We start from the raw sequence: 7,258 nt of genomic DNA, 5'->3' as shown, positions 1-7,258 counted from the left end.
AGTCACACCATCATGCTCCTGCAGGAAGACAGCACTCAGGCCACAGCTGCTTGCATCCGTCTGCAGAACGTACGGCTTGTTCAAGTGAGGCAGCTGTAAACAAGAGTTGTCAGACGCGGCTTTTGAAAGGGCTGCAAATGCGCATTGTTGTTGTTGTTCGACCCAACACTACCTGACGCCTTTTTTGACGCTAATTGAGCGGTTGGGATGTCTTGGAACAGCGCGGAATGAAATTCCTGTAGAACGCAATCATTCCGATGTATCTTTGTAGGCTCTTTACGTCATGTGCTCTTAGGTATTTCTGAAGCCCGCACAACTTATCTTCGTTGGGACGGAGCGTTTTGTTATCCAGAAAGAATCTAAGGAGGTTATTCTTGGGGGCGACCTATTAAACTTTTCCGGGTTGAATCATGACGCCAGCATTACGCATTCGCTCAAGTATGATGCGAAGGTGGTTGACATGCTCCTCAAAATTTCTCGAGAAAACGACTACGTCACTTATGTATGCGATGGCAAATTCGTGCTTCGAGTTCCCAAGAACAGCAACCCTGATGCGTTGTAAGCTGGCTGGCCAAATGGCACTCGGGTGAACTCAAACAACTCTCACTGGCAGAATAAGGCAGGTGTTAGATCGTCTGATGGGTGAATCTCGATCTGAAGAAACTCGTGACTGCTATCCTGCGTTGTAAAAACGGTCGCGTTACTAAGTGCGTATAACAAAGAGGAAATGCTGGGGAAAGGGTAGCTGTCTTGTACGGACACATCGTTAAGCCACCTGTTATCCATACAGAGTCCGGTGTTTTTTTTTGTCTTTTTTAAGGAGTGAGAACAACGGGGAACGCCCAAGGGCTCTTCGACTCCCGTACTGAATTCGCGTTGATCATCTCGAGCACCGCATGTATGAGTGCCCTTTTGTGGACGCTAATCGTTGGAGGGTTGTTCCTTCAAGGCGGCGCGTCAAAGGTTTCAATCCGGTGCAGCAGGATGGCAGCCTTTTCTGGAGTTTCCATAAGCATCGGTGAGAAAAACTGTGGGACGGCTTGTAGCTCCTGCGCTCCTGGCTGCCTGCGGGCCACTTTCGCAACGATTCTCGAATGCCGGCATGTAAGACATTCGGCATCACGGTGAAGTGTATATCAGTGGGCGGATCATGGATGCAGCCCTCCCCCCTGGTTAACAGAGCCAGCTCTGGTTGTTGTCCCATCAGACATCCTCCCCCAGCAAAGTCGAGTGTCATGCTCTCGTCTGCATTAAAGTCGCGGCCCATGATCATGGGTATGAACAGTCCTGGAAGATAAAAAAAAAATCGCTGACGCCGTTTTTTTATATTAAACAGAGTCTGCAGCATTACGGCTCCTCGAGGTGTTATCACTGTACCAGAAGCAGGCTGCAAACGTATTTCGCAATCCCGGAGGCTATAATTTTTCGCTTTGCAGAGTTGGAAACCTAAATTTTCAAGAAGCGAGATAGCGGCCTCAGAATCCGAAAGTGCGGCAATGGGAACATCAAGCAGTGAAATTGTCATGCGCGGTACATTGATGTTAGGCTCGGGCTGGATTTGACATACAGATGGAATCCGTGCCGCGGCCTCAGAGCTCCCAGGAACTGTAACGGCCGTCGGCGAGTGCCAGTCTGGTTTAAACATCAATGGCCGTAGTAGTTTCCCTGTTTTTTTTGGTTCCGGCCCTTTTCCGCCGTCTCGTGACACCTCTTGTTTGTAGTGTTCAGAAGTCTTAGACACTGGCTCCGGGGATGGCAAGGCGCTCGCACTTGTAGCAGCATTCCGACGACAGTTGCCTGCTTAGGCCATCCGCAACGAGGTTCCCTTCGAACCGCCTCCAGTGATCGGGTAAAGAGCCACTATGGGAGGGCCCCCACCGGGCTTCCGATCGGGTGTTGGGGCGAGGGCTTGTTCTCTTGCGGCGGGGGTCAATGCCGCATGACTCCGAAATTTCTACCGCAGCGTGCCAGTTTTTCTTAGCACTTGCCGGAGCGGACTGACAAAGATGGTTTGCTTGGGTGGTGGTCTCCGCTGGGCCCCAGTTTTCGATAAGGCGCGGCCAACGACCTCTCACCTGTCATGGCGAACCCCGAATGGGACCCTCACGGTCCCCGCTGTGACCTCCGGGGACCTCTCGATGCGAGCTAGGCGAGCGTCCACTTATGCTGCGCTAGAAAATGCCAGGCACGTCACGCCAACTCTCCTGGTCTACGTGGTGGGAAGAGAGGCCTTGTTCAGACAGTTTTCTTTCGTTGAGTCCTCGGGGCGCCGCCATGCGCATGCAGGTTTGAGCGGCATGTAGTTCCGCTCAACATCATAACCTGCCTCAATGAGGCCGGCACCCTGGACTAGCTCTTCATGGGTCTCAAATGTGCGGTTGATGAGGGAGATGTGGTATCTTCTGTGGCCCTTTTTTTTTACCGAAGCTACCTTATCCGGCTCCGGTGTATTCCGTCTCGCTCTTTTGACGAGCTTTTGCATGACCCAAACGTACTGAACCCGAACTTTGTCGGGGTGCTGCGTCCTTGCCTTAAAATCTTGCAGAATCTGCGTCGCGTAGCCACCAGGCAGAAACTCTTCTCGTAGCCTTGTCTGGAAGTACGCGTCTGGTGAAGGAGGCCTGCGACCCCAACCAGCACCTGGCGCTCGCTTGTAGTGTAAACGGCACGATGCGGTTCCCGATGAAGGCTTCCAAGCACCAGAGGCACGGAGGTACTTCTGTAGCTCGCCCAGAAAGCCTGCCACGGACTTGACGTCGTCGTACGCCGTGTAGACTGGAACAGTCATGTGTGATCGGGGCTGTCGCGGTGGTGTCTCCTGCCGGCCAGTCGTGTGAGCGAGGCGCTGCATCAGAGAGCCCTACATCTCTGTGACCTTCGTGAGTAGGGTAAATTACCTCACTCTCCTCCACGAAAAGTGCCCGGGCGAGTTTGTCTGTGCAACTTCGCAACCAGAATAGAAGCCAGACTGGTATTTTTATGTATGACTTGCACTTGTATGCATAATTCTTAAAATATTACTGAATAGGAAATTCTTTGCCTGACCCACGGGAAACTCCACACACAATGCCCTCTGGGAAACTCTAATGCTGACCCCTTCATCTTCCTGTTTTTTCCTCTCTCTTTCGCTTTATCTATCTCGTGCTGTCGCTTTTTGGCTTCGTTACGGGGTCAGTGTTTGCGCTCCCCAAAGAGGTTCATGTGCGGCGCTTACGAAGCGAAGACGATCCATTACGCCGGCATGTTTACATTTCGTCCGCGACCGTAAGTACACGCTCTGATAGCGTAGAGCTGTGAATCTAGCGATTTGTGGCGTTTTCATTACTCTTCGAGAATACCGACCCTGGTCATGGCCGCCGACTGCGACTCACGCAGTTCCCGAGTCGGCGGCTGCGTAGAAGACGCGATCAACGGAGGTGTCTTGGGCGCCGCCATTTGCAGCGGCATTTGTTTGCGGCCCGTTAAGTGTACCCATGCTATTTCCGAGAAATAACGGGTCCTAAAGCTCAATCCCGCATGCTCGTTTGGGGTATCCGCATGCGCAGTAGCGACGACGTTATTTTGGGGGGTTTGGGACGTTATTCCAAAACTCCCTAATGTTTTCAACTTGTTCCACGCGTCTACAGTGCGAAGACCAAAAGAAGCATGCTTACGAACTGAGTTGCGTCGCTCGTTAGACTGTAGCATTGTGGGTCTTCCACACTTCTCAAAAAGAAAACTTCACAGATAGATAAGCACTAACAAATTAGGACATTTCTATGTCTAAAAGCATTTCCATCCCGGGACTCAAACGCACGCAACGCACAACAAAACCATCTCAGAAACAGAGAAAAAGAAACCTGGTGTGGTTAGCGATGAAGATCTTCCAGCTCTTTTCTTTTTTTCTTTTTTTTTTCGTGTAGATTAATTTTAATTTACACTCTGCTTCCAGCATTTTATTAGTAAAATATTTTCACGCACCAAGCTCCGAAGTATTACTAGACTGTTTTCCTAAAAGTTTGATAGAAAAGCAAAAATTGCATTATGCAATTTTCTTCTGGATAGTGACTGTATGTGAGTCTTCCATGCTCGCATTAATTTTGAGCTACGAAACCACTTGTATTTTCAAAACCCATGGATGTACAACGATGTGTTATATACCCTGCGTTGAAAACATTTTTTTATCCGCAAATAATGTTAAAAAATATGCATAACATCATCTCGTAATTAACTTGATTAATGTAATTTATGCATGCTGGAATTATAGTGTGGACACGTCCTTTGGATGTAAAATAGTTAATTGCATCACACAGCCCAGGTTGCATAACACACGCATGAAATGGGCCAGTCAGTTCTGGCATGGACTATTTTTACCACAGTTGGATGTCTGACAAATATATCAGTTCCGTCCAAAAACAACTTCCAAGAGTACAAAAATATGTTCCCATTAATCGGTACATCAAGTGCGGTTTGTTGGTGGCTGAAGTTCATAGGAATGTTCTAATTTCTTAAACTTAGATACATTCTCTGAAATTTTGCTTAAAATGTGAGCTTGCTACATAATATTTGATAACATCCAGATCACACCGCGACCCCTCTATTTATGCCTCCCTGCATTTTTTTAAGCTTTTTAAGCTTTCTAGCCTATCTGTACAAAAATTACTCAATGACTCGACTGACAAAATCAAAAATGCATTATTATTTGCTAACGCCTTGATGCTGCTAGTGAAGTCATTTAGTACATGACAATCTTCATGCTTTTAGTGAAGTTTATTTAGCACATGACAATCTTTATGCTGTTAGTGCAGTTGATTTAGCACATGAAAACAAATTTAATGGGAATTAATCAAACATTCCCGGTTAACAACGATTCTGCACTCGTGAACTTGCTCATGCAGTGTATGAAATATATGTGTGTTGTCATACGCCAATGGCGCTCAGCCCTCTTGTTAAAATGACATTAAACTTTTAATTTTACTATATCTTCAGTTTGTATAGCTTCATTTGACCGTTAGGATCGTTTAGCACGCAGTGTTAATATGAAATCCGAACGAAACGTGGCAGCCTTGCATTATATGCACTTTTTTTCCGATGACCGCAAAAAAGAAAGAAGGACAATAACGACGTGATGTTCTGCTCCGGCGTCGCCTATCAGTTTGCATTAACTAGCTGTATCCTCATGCAGTTCATCCCGAGTTAGATAATTTCTAACTTTATTTTAACACGAATTGTAAATGTTTGATTTGTGCCAACTGAAGGTAACCTGTTCAGACTTGTGCAATTACTGTTTCTTTTACTGAATTCGGCAAAGTAGAGTTTGTAGAAGCCGGAGAAGTCCGGAGATTCTCTAGTTTGCTTTTGAACTTGAGTTGTTGACAAATGGTTTGTGCGAACTGGAGATTGACGGTCCGGAATTTCTCTGGCTCGCTCTTTGACTGGAGTTGTCGATGTTTGTTTTGTACAAACCGGAGATTGTCTCGGCAGATTTTCTCCGGTTTGACTTGAAACCGGAATCGAAAACTTCCCGTATCCGCAAAACGAATACTGTCTATTCGAATTTTCTCCGGTTTGACTTTAAGACGGAGTTCAAAAATCCTGGTTTGTACAAACCAGAGATCGTCTATCCGGATTTTGCTTGATTTGACCTTAAACCGGAGTCGACAAATCTCAAGTTGTGCAAACCGAAGTGTCTCTTTCCACACTGTATCCGGATTAATATTTACCGGCTTTTGTTTCCCAGATTGATTTCAATGCGTTATTTTTCGTAGGGTAGCGATAGTAGTATCGGGTGTGCCAAGTAACGGCCAGGCTCTTTAAATGGACCGCGGAATTCGGTTTCTTCACCCATCGCCCTACGATTTCGTGGAGCGTGGCCCACAGCGGGTGAATTTTTATTTAAAATTTGCTAAGAGATGACTTACCTGAGGAAAAAAGAAAGAAAGAAAAAGTCTTAAGTTTTATGGAAACGCAGCGAACCATACTGGTCTTTAAACAATATGGCGCCGTTTCGCACGGGAGACAAGAAATGGCACAAGTGGTCGCGACGCCAACTGCCGCACACAAACGAGTATGCGGCGCCGAGAGCCGGCATCAGTAGCAGACGATCTCTCGACTCAAAACTGTCGCGAGCTTTTTGATATCAGTTGCCAATGCATTATTTTATCATCCATACAAATAAAATGCATCGAATGCACGCATACTGGATTAAGTAAATTGTTTTTCGGGGTATTTTGACTGTTTGTTTGTTTTTTTTTGGGGGGGGGGGGTTACTGTATGATGCCGTCTTCTTGCAGTTTCTTGTTGCCACTGCGCCTGTTTTTGGTTCTGTGGCTGTCGCGGCCGGCGGAACGCTCGCCGATTTGGAGTCCACAATGGCGTCTACTAATATTGCCGGCTCTCGGCGCCGTGCGCTCTTTCGTTAGCGGCAGTTGATTTTGCGACTGCTTGCTCCATCTCTTGTCTCCCGGGCGAAACTGCGCTGTTTTGCCTGAAGGCCGGTGGCTTCGCTGCATTTCCATAGACGTTAAGCGTTTTTCTTTCTTTCTTTTTTCCTCATTTAAGTTTGTTCTTTTCATATTTTCCAAAAAGTGAAATACACCTTCTCTGGGCAATGCTGCACAAAATCGTAGCTAGATAGGTTACGAAACCCAATTTCGCGGTTGATTTAAAAAGCCTGAGCGTTCCTTGGGACACCCGGTAGTACCCTAGTTGACTTGCCAGGCTAGACAGATATGCTGGGGCCCTTTACGTATGAGCGCCTTCTAGCCAGTCAAACAAAGCAAGAAAATTAAAATAACAAACTCGCAACGAGGGAGAAAACCACTAGAACAATGCTATTAACAGGTTTCATTTAACACTTTTAATAACTCTAGGCCCGCACACCTCAGCCTCGACGCCTCCCACGAACGCAAAGAACGTCTGCCATGTAAGGGCGTGTCCTATCAACCTGGCTGTAACTCGCACAAACCCAGCACCACACAGGCACCCATACTCGTAAACTGCACCCCGCGCTATCCGCTGGTTGATGCGCAAACCCCACTGCTAGTAAACCGGGAGATCTTATATACTGGGCATAACTCAACGCTGTCCCGAGCTTGTGAAATATAAGACGATATGTCAAAGTGAAAAAAAGAAGATAATTTTCCACGTGAGTGGCCCTCCCAGACACACCCAAATTGTTCGTCCTAAACTTCGTATCCAACGCTGGACAGCGCAAAACAGTTTAGCGCAAATGGCCCAACTTCACAGCATGTCCAAAAGATTCGCTGATAGCAACGCG

General features: G+C 47.0%; 1 pseudogene; it reads right to left on the bottom strand.

Annotated features, from left to right (window-relative positions):
- Positions 1-2,053: 2,053 nt before the first annotated feature.
- LOC120841236 lies at positions 2,054-2,524 on the bottom strand (annotated as a pseudogene).
- Between the last annotated feature and the right edge of the window lie 4,734 nt (positions 2,525-7,258).

The sequence above is a fragment of the Ixodes scapularis genome, unplaced genomic scaffold (assembly GCF_016920785.2).
Source record: "Ixodes scapularis isolate PalLabHiFi unplaced genomic scaffold, ASM1692078v2 PGA_scaffold24__2_contigs__length_7659602, whole genome shotgun sequence".
Classification (NCBI taxonomy): domain Eukaryota; kingdom Metazoa; phylum Arthropoda; class Arachnida; order Ixodida; family Ixodidae; genus Ixodes; species Ixodes scapularis.
The sequence above is the reverse complement of the archived record's forward strand: the minus strand, read 5'-3'. Positions and strand labels throughout refer to the sequence as shown.